This window comes from Athene cunicularia (genome assembly GCF_003259725.1).
Source record: "Athene cunicularia isolate RWA chromosome 1 unlocalized genomic scaffold, athCun1 chr1_part1, whole genome shotgun sequence".
In the NCBI taxonomy this organism is placed as follows: Eukaryota; Metazoa; Chordata; class Aves; order Strigiformes; family Strigidae; genus Athene; species Athene cunicularia.
The window spans coordinates 50,816,769-50,830,320 of NW_020799091.1; positions in this window are offsets into that span (position 1 = coordinate 50,816,769).

The following is a 13,552-nucleotide window of genomic DNA, read 5'->3' on the forward strand; positions in this document are numbered from 1 at the left end:
TTTTTTTTTTTTTTTTTTTTTTTTTTTTTTTTTTTTTCCTCACCAGACTGATTGTCCTTTTCTTGTTAACAAAATGAAACTGGCTGGCCAAATGTGACAAGACCTATTCAGACTGTATGCCTCTGCCAAACCACACAGGTCTCAACATCCAGCTAGACAAGATAAACGTTTTCATTACAAACAGAAATGCTTTTGCATGAAAAACTGAAAGTCATATCATATTATAAATTTTATAAGGATATGAAAATAAAGAAAAAAATGAATAGCAAAGGAGATCCAGCAGTCCTGAAGTTCAGACTTGCAAATTAATGAAGTCCTTTCAAAATTAATGAGAACCTATTGTCAAAAAATATTTGTATGAACCTGCATATTAATTTTTGATTTAATTTCTTTCTAAATGTGTCAGCACACACTACTATGGTTGCTATAAAATATTTGAAGATATCTCATAAATATTATTTAATCCCATGCATAAATATGTGTCTGTTCAATCCAATTCTACAGTTCAAGAATTAGGTGCTAGAGTACCTCAACTTCAAATATCCAATAAATATAGCTGCATTAAAAAAATTGCATCACTACTTTAAAATCTGCCAGCTTTGCATTCATAATGGATCTGCTTTAAATTATCAAAGACCTAATTTCTGAACATATTTATAGTTTTGAATCTTCCCTTGAAGGTCGGTGCCTGACATAATTTGAAGAGTTTTTTAACTTTTCTATTTATTTGATCAGGAAGACCAGTCCAGTGTAAATATTGATCTGGTATAGAACTCTATCTTAAAATTAATATACCATTGCTACAGTGCTACTACAAAGGCACTATTATTTAACTGCAAACTATAGCATAACTGCAATCACTCAATAAATTACAACAGCAGGCAGAACTGAAAGGACCATTTAGCCATGGTCATGACTCCATACTTTGTGCAGTGGTATCTGGAGGTAGCAGTTAGTAAAAGAAATGCAGCATGAAAATTTTGCAACCTGATAAGTGGATTCCATCTACGACTAACTGCAGTCACATCCCTTAATATCATGCCAAATACCCAACAGAATACCTGTCCTTTTCAAAGGTCCTTATGTTCCTTTTAATTTAATTTATTTTTTTTTCCAGATCTTCAACTGCCAGTCATTTAGAATTAAAAACTTCTCTGATTTTTCTCTGTGATTCTGACATTTTGCATTTCCTCTATTATTATTCATATAAGTAAACTTAATACAACATACTATTTTGGTGCAGGAAATGTAATTCTATTTGAAATTACACTAGATTAATATTTCTATAGAAATCAGTGGAGTTACGAAGTGTGAAAAGATTCACATGAGAACTACAATCTTCTCTACTATAAAAACCTGATATTTTATAGACATTATAATAATATAGCTTGGATTTTTAAAAGGATTCAGGCCACAAAATTGCAAGTTATTTGGGATTCAAGCTTATAACACTGACCAGTGTTTTTACAGTCCTTAATCTAAATATTGTTCACAGTAGGAAAAGGGGGCTAAATAAATATCTAGACAACTATAAATTGGTAAAACACATTGTGTGGATTCTGAATGGAGAGGTAAGTGGTGAAAAATTCTCATGTTAGTTTCTGTCAGTCTGTTGTCCAAAAAATATTGATTGAGTTCTCATGCGGCATAGTGGGGATTTCTACATAACTAGGAGAGCCCAGCACTTTATATCATTAAGCTGCAGCTCATTTTGCATGCTATTGTCAATGACAGATTTGAAATCTATCTCTAATGAAACTGCTTGCTTTTTTTATCTTTGTCATTCCTCCTCTAGACCAAAGATTCATTATTCTGTTCCCTGAACTGTTTTTATAACCTCATTTATTTGTTGATTATCTTCTCCACTGTAAAATTAAGCTTGTTAAATATGTGCTCTGAAAAAGTGTTGACACTTTCATAAAAATATCTGCCATGATTTAATGTCCTACCTCAGGGATTGCAACACCCTTTTCCAATTTTGTTTTTAAAACATTTCAACATGAGATGTCCAGGACTTTGAAACTGTCTTTTCATATCATTGGTTTAATAAGCTTTTTTTACTGTATTAATTAAAAATTCTATCTAAATGGATTCAACTTAGCATTTAAAATATTTTTCTTTTTTTTAACCAGGCCTATCACATGTACAGACATTTTATGTGAAATGACATGAGGATATGTAACATGAAAGATCAAAATGTTCCTTGAGAATATAACCCACCAATTGTTTTGTTTTGCACTGAAGATGAAGAAGATACAAAAAGAACATTTACACTCTCCTTTATAAATTTTCATTCATAAGAGACATTACATAAATGAATCGAATAATATAGAAATTGAAAACTGATTATAGATAATGATCATATTTCCTACAGGGGTCAACTGTTAGTAACTTCCAGTTTTCCTAGAACAAGCTCAGAAATTTGAGCATTTCTGAAAGTATCTGTGTTTCATAGAATCATAGAATAACAGGTTGTAAGGGATGTCAAGGCTCATCTGGTCCAACCTTACTGTCAAAAGCACAGTCTAGGAATGATGGCCCAGCACTGTGTCCAGCACTGAATCTTAAAAGTGTCCAGTGTTGGGGAATTCTCCACTTTCCTGGGGAGATTATTCCAGTGGCTGATGTGAAAAATTTTCTTCTGGTGTCCAAGCAGAATCTTTCTTAGAGTAACTTGTACCCATTTCCTCTCCTCTTTTCCATAAGACTCCTTGTAAAAAGGGTCTCCTCTTCTCTGTAGCCACTTTTCAAATACTGGAACATGGTGATAAGATCTCCCCTAAGCCTTCTCTTCTTAAAGCTGAATAAACCAAACTCTCTCATCCTTTCTTCATATGGGAGCTTTCCCAGTCCTTTGATCATCTTTGTGGCCCTCCTCTGGACCCTCTCCAGCCTGACTTCACTTTTTTGCATAGCGGGGATCAAAACTGAACACAGTATTCCAGGTGTGACCTGACAAGCACTGAGTAGAGTGGGATAATGACTTTATCTCTGCTGGTGATGCCCTTGTTGATATAACCCAGCACCCTGCTGGCTTTCTTTGCAGCAGCAGCTCCCTGTTCACTCATATTGAGCTTGTTTCTCTAGGAGGAGGCTGTGGGAAACTGTATCAAAAGCCTTGGAGAAATACAGGTGGATAATGTCCACCACTCACCCCACATCAACAGAGCAGTTTACTTTGTCTTAGAAGGCAATCAGATTCATCAAGCACGGTCTGCCCTTGGTGAATCCATGCTGGCTTTTCCCAATAACATGCTTTATTTGACTTGTGATGGCTTCCAGGATGATTTCTTCCATAAAATTCCTAGCGATTGAAGTAAGACTGATGGGCTCTAATTGTCTGGATTCTCCTTTAAGCCCTTCTGTTAGATAAGGGTGACATTAGCCTTCTTCCAGTCTTCTGAGAAGTTCCCTGATCCCCATGACTGCTCAAAGATTATGAGACGTGGCCTTGCAACATGTCAGCCAGCTTTTCCTTGAGTGGATAACATCAGGGCCTGTCGATTTGTAGGGGTCAAGCTCCTGTAACAGTTCACATACCAACTCTTCCTTCACTGACAGATTCCTTCTTTTTTCTGCTTGTTGTTTATATACCTGAGGAACACTTTCTTGTAATTTTTGACATATCTGGCCAATTCTAAGTTGAGCTGCGCTTTCTCTAACTATACCTCTGCACAGCCTGGAAATGCCCTTGTAGTACTCAACTGGTATTTGTCCACATTTCCATCTCTAGTAAGCTTCTCTTTTGGTTTTGAGCAGACTCAAAAGCTCACAGTTAAGCCAAGAGGTTCTCCTGCTCTGTTGCTTCGCTTACCTTTAGACAGGATAAACTGTTTTTGTGCTTCCAGGAGAGTGTTCTTGAAAAACTCCCAGCACTCACTAGCACCTTTATCCTCCATAGAAACTTCCCATGGAATCCCTCACAGCTGAGCTCTGAGAGAGCTGAAGTTTGTTCTTCTAAAATTTAAAACCTTAGTCTTAGGACTAGCCTTCAGCACATTCAGTCAGATCCTAAACTCTACAATATTGTGATCCCTGCAGGCAAAGTACCACTAATGGAGATATTACAAAACAGGTTTTCTCAGGTTGTGAGTAGCAAGTCCAGCAGTGCCTCTTTTCTCTGTCATTTGTAAGAGGGAGCAGTCCTCTACCCATTGCAGCAACTTGATGGATGGCATGAAAGCTGCTGTATTGTTCTTCCAACAAATGTCTGGGTAGTTGAAGTCACCCCTAGAACCAGGTTCTGTTGACAAGAAGCTTGCTTGGTGACACAAATATTGCCTTGTTGGCTTTATGATCTTGGATTAGAGATTGGTAGAGATGTCTACTCTAAGATCCTCCTTGGACATGACCCCCCTGATCTTGACACAGAGGCATTAAATACAGCTTTCACAACTAACATAGTGGACTTCTATACATTCAAGGTTCTCCTTAACATAGAGCACAACTCCACTACCTCTTCTTCACTGACTGCCTTTACAAAACAGCCTATAGCCATCAATCACAATCCTCCAGTCATGTGAGTTGTCTCACCATGTTCCAGTTATTTCTATGATATAATCATTTTCTGACTGGGTGCAGAGCTTCAGTTCCTCCTGTTTGTTCTCAAGGCTGTGTGCACTGGTATACATGCACTTGAGGTAGCTGGTCTTCTGGTTCTTAGGAGGCAGCTAAGGAACATTTGTCACTGCTCTGGTTGGCCTGGCTCATTCCCCAGATGGTTGCAATGGTGTGAGCATTTCCACTTTCCTCCTTCACCTACTAATTAGTATCATTCATGTTACAAAACCCCCAGAGCATTTCCTATCTCTGAGGTCTGTGTACATATTTTAACTTTATTTTGTCTCTGGAAATGAAATCAGTTTCTTTATTTACTGTTCTGCCTCATGCTGTTGGTCCTTGTCCTAATTACCATGTTCAGTAGTTGCATTTTACAAGAGGGAAATAATGTACAGAAAGTCAAGAGCCTTTGTACTATAGAAATGTGCTGATCAGCCTTACAAAATCCGTATTTGTACTCCACTCTAATTCAAAAATGCATCAAGCTTCCTGTATAAATCAAATATTGTTCATTTATTAGGTATTGTTCATGTCATGGGTAGTTTTATGTCTTAGCTGAGCATGTGTAAATCAGCATGTTATACCTTTTGTATTCACATATTTATCAATTTCCCAGGTTACTTAAAAGTGTATCTTGTCTGGATACACCTTGTCAGCTCACAGAAAAATTTCCCTGCGGAGATGGGCTTTTGAGTGTTTTTGAGATTCTACAGAAAAATAAGTGGCACTGTTGTACTTGAAGTATGGTTCATGCTGCGTTGATTTGGCAGATTAGTACCTAACACTTGCCTTGCAAGGGAGTTTCCATTTTGATTGAGTATTATAGGGTGAAGATTTTATTGTAAAGGTAAATCTTATCTGTGAGGATATAAATCTTTACTTCTGTCTTCTGTGTGTTCTCAGAGCATAACTGAACACTAATTTCATTAAGATCTTTGAGCTCATTCTTCATCTCAGATGAAAGAGAGGGACAGTAGGATTTCTACATATCCTATTATATATTTCATATGTATATATATAATTTTTTTTTTCTTTTTTTTCCCTTGCTTGCTTTTTCCACATCTAGTAATAGGGTAAGAATTAAAAGCAGAAGATTGCACATCCACCTCTACATGCATTTACACATCTATTTCATTTATATTTGTTCTTCCTAGTGAAAGGGGAAAAAGACACTTTTAGACTATAAGCATTCATCTGACATGTTTTATAAATCTGCTTTACAGTGAGATTAATTGTAGTCACTTCTCTACACTTACTAAGAAAAATATTAAACTGATCTAATAAAGGAAATACATAGTGCAAAGCAAATTTTTTCACTTTCGAATAAGTAAAGATGTAAAAATAATTTTAAGACCTAGACCTTTACTTTCCAAGTGAATTACTCCTCGGTATAAAATAATAGGGTTCTAGGCTGAGTTTAATGGAATAGATGTAGCTGTTTGTAGAAAATGGAACAGTGATGGAATGAAAGGGAATTAAGTTAACAAATGTTACCACCTATGAAGCAGACTGTTCATGTAAAATTTTGGGAAATCCTATGTATTTAGATTTCTCTATAGCAAACATTTCCACAAAGGCAATTGCATTTGTCACGTTATTCACAATGCAATGAAGCATGCATATAAACATCTGCCCTGTGACAGAGCAGCATTGAATATTAATGTGGTTAATGACTTCTTGTCTTTAACAAAAAATCCAGAAGACAAACTGTGTTAACTGTGTACAGTGACAGCAGTCTATTCTCATTTGTGCTTTATTTCTAGAAGAAAGCCACCATAAGTTCTCTCTCTCTCTCTTTTTTTTTTTTTTTTTTTTTTTTTTTTTTAAAGTTGCCACATTTTAGGGCTTTTTACTGTTTTGTAGCAAAGAAAGTTTAAAATATTTTATGCAATACCCTACTAAGTTCAAAATGAAAACTGTGTGCCACTTGCTTTATATCCATGATCCATATGCTCTTTTGTGTCCCTGTCCTGAGTGGAGCTAACTTTTGATTACAGAAATGCAAGTCCCCACAGCAACTTGTAGGTTTTGAAGTCAAAACAATAAAGAGTCTGGATTCATTATCCTATTTAACTCTATGTCATCATAACTGAAAGCCAAAATCTGTCTGAAATTTCTCAATTTTCCTTAAAAAAAAAAAAAAAATAGTTTGAACATTTGGGATTGAAAAAAGCAAGAAAGGAGACACAAAGGATTTAATTAATAGCTGTGGAAGATTTTAGTAGAAACTTTTAAAATAAATTTAAAACAAAATTTCAAATGTAAGACAGGTAGTCAGTTTTAACTGAAATTTTGTTTTCAATGGTAGCACAACAAAACTGAGAAGTGTACATGCATAGTCAGAGTAATACAGAATGTGATCTGGGTTCATACATGCTGAAGGTAGTTCGAATGGGACGCTATCCCACTTTAGGCATCTACAGTGATTTTATATCTAAATTAACCACCTTTGACTTCCTCTGTAGTCAATGCAGATGTCAATTGCAAAATGTTTCCAATTTTTATGATTTGTTGTTACACAAATATCTATTTTACTTGAGAAAATTGCAGGCAAAACATTGGCAACAGAAAGAACAGAGTGACATACATACATATATATTAAAGATGTCCACTCTTGGTCAAATTAATCTTATCTCTGGAATTTACTTATCCAGTCTTTCTGTAATATCACTGGATGCGCAGAAAGTCAGCAAAAATATTATTTCATTTAATGAATTTCATAAAATCTCTGGAAGATATTTTATGGATTACCGTATTTAGTAACTCTAAAGAGTACCCTACAGTACCTAGGACCCTAGGTCATGGTAGATGTCAGCGAGTAGATCTTCCATTCCTTCACCACTTCACCATTCATCATCATTCCTTCTATGCCTTCACTTTCACAATTTTAATGCCTTTAAAATTAAGTGGGTTGCACTGGCATAATACAGAGAAGGACTTGAATGATAAGATACCACTTTAACATATGTCACTAATTCTAAATTGTCTGCCTTTTATATTTCTTTTTTTGCTATGGCAAATGAAAGGAAAAAGTATTTGATGAGGAGTAAATTTTTTGTTTGATAGATCTTACCTTTTTTTTTTTTTTTTTTTTTTTTTTTAGCCATTAATTTAAAACTAGACCATTTTGTTATTGGTCCTTGAAGTTTTATACTTGGGAGTCGTTCAATATGTTATCTGTGAGACCCATTGACATCTGCCTTCTGAATATTGGTGCTATTTCTTCAGACTGTACTGCTACTTCCTAACTACAGCAATTGAGGCTAACATTAGAGTTCACTTCAAAATTAGAGAAGTGATAAATGAATCTGCAATAAATTTGGAATTTCCGAAGCCAATAAACATAAAATGTTTGTCTGAACTACAAAATCCTAGAAATGTGCACATACTATTTTTTGAGTACTAAATAACTGTTACATCATGATAGCCAAATGGTTTCAAAGAAAGTTTGTGTTGAAAAAGCTATTTATATGACAACATTTATTCATGAACACTAAAATGATAAGATGATTTACTTACACATGGAATATTCCTACAAAAACATTTAGACTGAAACCTTCAACAAAAGCAACATCAAAAGATACCTCCTTTTTATAATAGCAGAATACAGCTCTTCTGCATCATTTATTTTCAGTCACGCACATTAGATGAATGAGGGATCAGGACCAAGCCTACACAGATGTGTACATCTGTGTAACAATCATTTGCCATTTTCTTTACTTCGAAACAAAGACAACATTTTATTATAGAGTATTATTATATATGATTTTTCTTTCTTTTATTTTGCTAATGCTTTGGTAGCACAGTCAATTCTTTCAAAGGATTCCTGACTGTATTGCCTACTGTCTTTGTTTTTCACAAATTTTTATTCCTAGTATTCCTTATATTCTGCAAAAGATCAGTCCTGCCTCTTCCCCCTCTCCACCTTTAGATATATTTATATTGTAACTGCCACAACCTCTCTTTTGGTTTGTCAGGATGCATTAAGTGCTTGGTGTGCATAACCATGATCTATTTAACTCTATTCCAATCAGAACACTTTTGTGGAATGTATTATGATATTTTCCATTAGAATCACTTTTATCCCATGAGGAAGAGTGGGATTTTTAAAATGAATGTTTGGGCCACCGTCACAATGCCTAACTATTCAGTAGAACTGGCACTAGGTGCCTTCCAGAGGGCACTCTTCTCTTTCTTGCCTATTCAATGAAGAAAAACAAGCTTTTCCAGAGAGAAATTTAGAGCAATTTTATTAGCCTCTATCTCTGAATGATTCACTGGAAAAGACTGTAATTCGTTTCTTATTAACCTTATTAACTACCTTCATTAGAAAACTTCAAATACATAGACTAAGTATGATCTATAACAGCAAGGAGATGCACTTCGTTCCTCGTCTCTCAGAATGCCTACAGTGTTGTGAATTCATATGAATTAAAGAATATTCTCACACTGAGGGGGTAAAAAAAAAAAAAAAAAAAAAGACAAAAAAGACAAGTGATATTAGAGCTAGTGAAAGTTCATTATGTAGTTAGCTGTCTGGCTCCTTGGTCTATGATTATCTATCATAATAGAATGTTACCATTCTATTCAGACTGCAGCTTCTCCTGTTATTTATCTCAAGTATCCTGAATAAAAAGATATAGAATATTCTTTTTGACTATGACAAAGCATAAAGAATACTCTCTTAGTAGCATCTTGTTAAAGACCATCAGCCCTATACATGGACAGACGTGATAAAACTGTTGAGTTTGCTAGGATTAGTTCTGTATTCAAGATATATCAATACTCTCACTGCCTATGTATCAAATATTTCCGCCTTAGATTTTCCCTTTGCATCTCATAAAATTGACTTAATTGGGTCCACAGAGATTCCTTAAACACAGAGTAGTGTCCTGGTGTTATAATGTCTATATAAAATCCGTATCTTTATACAACCCTACCTTGACATATCCATTCAAAACCCACCATAAGGGACATACCAGTGATACACTGTAGCAAGTATTTGAGTATTGTAAAGAACCAAATGGGGACTGGTATCAGCAGATGCTGTATACATACTATAAAGCATTGCTGTACAAAGTTTATGAATGGGCTGAAATCAACATGACAAAGAAAACAAAAACATAATCTATTGCCTGAAAGAAAAAAATAAATGAAGATACAGTAATGAATAAATCTCAAGGAGCAAATTAAATTTAAAACATCATTTTGGGTTTGGCATGAATTACAAAATTTAATGCAATCCTGTAAAATATATTATTGATTTTAGATGATATGTGCAACTAAAGATTGACATTGTCTATTTTGATGTATACAAGTTTTTCAAAAGCCATGTTTCAACTGATAGTGCCTCTTCCTAGACACTCTTTGAGAAAATATTTCGCATCTACTTCACAATTGCCTATACAAGACTTCTGTGAGGTCAGAGAGTGATAAGGTGTTAGCATCTGTGAAACATGTCCCAATGCAGACGTTTTGACAGGAAAAGGTGCTTTTATACTGATCTCAATTTGGAATCCTAAATTTCTTGAAGTACCATGAAAAGGCAGCTGTATAGCATGAACACAACACAGAAAGTTTTTAATCATAGCCCTACCTTATAATTTGAAATTCCTACAGTACCAAATGTGAAATTAAGTTTTGCACAAAGGGACAATCAGCAATTCTATTGTATGAAAGAATAAAGTATTTTAAGAATATATTTAGTTTGCTAAGATAAGAAGCCTACATAAACTGCAGGAGGAACTCTTTTCTTTCACAAAAATCTCAGGCATGCTATTCTACTTTAAAAGGAAGCAAATTAAACAATTTATTCTAGCTCTACTCACTGATGCACTGGAAGATTCATGTAAATGTTAAACTATACATGAACAATTAAGGAAGAAATTGTGCAGATGTGACAGGCCTTCAGATTTTTCTCATAGCTTTTCAAATCAATCAGAAAACTGTGTCTCTGTTTCTGGCAATAAGTACAGTATGTTACTCTCCAGCAACAATTGCTTACTAAAGGTTTGGGTGTTTTCTATTGTTTAACCAAGCTCAGAATCTTAGTCAATTCATTACAGGCTGTATGTCAGCCCAGTGATGTGGAAAACTATGCTACTGACATGAAAGGGTCAGATACTAGATAAAATCTAGAGAGATACAGGCTGTGAAGTCTGAGGGAGAAGAGAATCTTGGTCTCTTGAGAAATGACTTAAGACACTGATGTTAGTGTGTTTTATCCTCTGATCTCAACACAGCAGATGGCACTGGAAGTAGCTCTAGAGAAATCTGCCTCAAAAATAATAATTTTCAAGGAGGGAGTTGCTTAAGAATTACTAAGAAATCACTCTATAAGCAATAAAGTACAATTTAATTGCTTGACATTGTTATGGAGAGATCCTGACATCCTGTATATTTCAAAAATATTGATATCTCCGTACAGGTGGGAAGTATTGGGGACAGTATTAAGAAAACAAAGTTATTTATTTGCTAAACTGTTTTGTCAGTTTGCCTCTACTGAGGTTTTTTTTCATTTTTGCAATCTATCACAACATACTGGAAGTAAACATTAGATCAAGCTTTTCAGTTAAATTAAAAGGAAGATTCACCTGGATGTCAACTTTGCATAAATTTCATTGCAATAATTGCAATAATAAGAGATTCTGATGTTCTGTCTTCACATATACTTATACATTTCTGTGCTTCCACTGTTCATTTTATTCAAAAAAGGAAGGGATGAGGAATAGTATCTACTAATAAATCTGTGGGTACAGAAAATGTGAGATTTGGTGACATAAGTAAGAACTCAGGCACAGAGTTGAAAGAAGGAGGTCTGAGATTTTTCATAGTTTTATAACTACATTCACACAAGCAAATCCCCTGGTTCTCAAATAAAATCTCACCAGCACAGCACTGTCTTTCTGGTGGCCCTCTGAACTTTTCACCTTGTCTTTCTTTCAGAAAAGGTGTTACATGGATCAGAACACCAGGTTTCTGCTGCTGTGATATACAGATGCAGCAGGCATCTACTGCTGGTTAAATAGCCTTTTCTTCTAGTGACTACTACAGCCAGACTGCCAAATCTTATCAGAATCAGTGACAAGTTTATCCATGGCAGGCAGAAATATTTGGTTCCTGTCATTGCACAGACTGAAGAGAAAGGGCTGTCCTTAAGGGAATGAGTGGAAAGAGCTGTGACTGTAGGCACATTAAGTGCAGTTGGGTAGTACGTAACTTAGATCCCATCTTCAAGGCTTATCAGTTATAATCTATAGTGTTGTAAATAAAACAAAGTCTTTACATAGACAAAATATCCAGGAGTTGAGTTAGGGAATATCTAAGTTATTAGAAGCAAATAATAAGTAAAAATATCCTCATATGTGCTGCTGCTGCAAGGTAGCATTCAAAATTTTGTCCTGGCTTCCATTTAAGCTGAGAGAAAGCAAGCTATAGCCAAAAAAACAAAAAAAAACAACCAAAAAAAACCCCACCCCAAACCACAACAAACAAAAAAACCCAACCAACCAAAAAAACAAAAAACAGAAAACAAATATTTTCTAGGTATAAGTGCAGATTCTACAGACTTTCTTTTATATGGTTAATTAATCCTTGTTAAAAATACATCTACTGGTTGATTTAAAATCTTTTAACACCTGAAATGGAGTCCATATAAAGCCTTTGGCTTGCTTTCTTTGACAATGAATCCCACATGACATAGAAATACAGAATTTCTCATTCTTTAGTTTCTCCACATTCTTTTTCATATAATCTGTTAGATGACATAAAATGGAAATTAATTTATTCTTTTTAAGGAAAAAAGAATCACAATTTCTTTTTTTGTTGTTGTTCTCTTTTTTCCATCAGCACTTATTACAGTTGAATCACGTCAAATGCAAAAGCTGAAGTTCCCATAGTAACATTAACATATCCACAAGTGACAATAAAACCTTTACAGTACCTCATAGTACTGTTTATTTCATTTATGTCTTTAGTTTTGCTCTTCATTTTAATCTGTTTTTAGTATACTTATAGTATTTGCCCTCTGAGTTACATTAGTTGCTATGAAACTAATGATGTAGATAAGGATGAAACATATTGGTATCCACAAGTATAGTATAAAATCAGTCTACCTGAAATCTGAACGTGTATTTTGAAATGTGAACTTTCTCTGTACAAAAACAAAACCACAGACACCCTCACATAAAATCAGTAGTTAACACTGTATCCTCCAGACCAGAAAAACTATTTTAGAGAAAAATAAAATAGAATAAGCAATACATATTTTAGCAAAGTTCAAGAGTGATATGCTGCTCAGTGAACGTAACAAAACATCTTTAGCTAGAAACTGGCCTACAGAGAATCAGAGCTTCCAGAGACAATACTTTGAAGATGCTGCTACAATATAAGTAAAGAAATTGTAAGTAAAAATAATCACACATTCCATACTAAATGCCCTAGGTTTCATCCCTACTGGTGATTTATAATGTTCATCACAATGAAGGACATCTACAATATGAAATCTAATAAATATTTTATATAATTCTGCAAAGAGGAAGGACTTGAGGGTTTTTTTATAGGCTAAAAAAGAAATTTGTCTTAAAATTTAACAGTTTCAGGATTTGATGTTTTATCGAATGAGGAGGAAATGCAGTATTAGATTAATAGTGCATGATGCAGAATATTTGGAGGGGGGTCATTAATGCCAGATTTAGAGATGTGAGAAGGAAGAGTTGGATGGCTTATATCACTAACCATCATTTAACTAATTTCTTCAAGACAAGCACAGAAGTCACAGAATTAAATGAAAGTCAGGTTTGAAAGGGATCTCTGCAGATCGACTGACTAAACCTTCTGTTCAGACTTTGGTGGGGTTCCTCATGACCCCATCAAGTCAGGTCTTAAATATTTCTGGTGAGGGAGATTCCACCACTTCTCCAGGCATTCTATCCCAACATTTAATTGACCTCTTTTTTTTTTTTTTTTTTTTTTTTTTTTTTTTTTTTTTTTT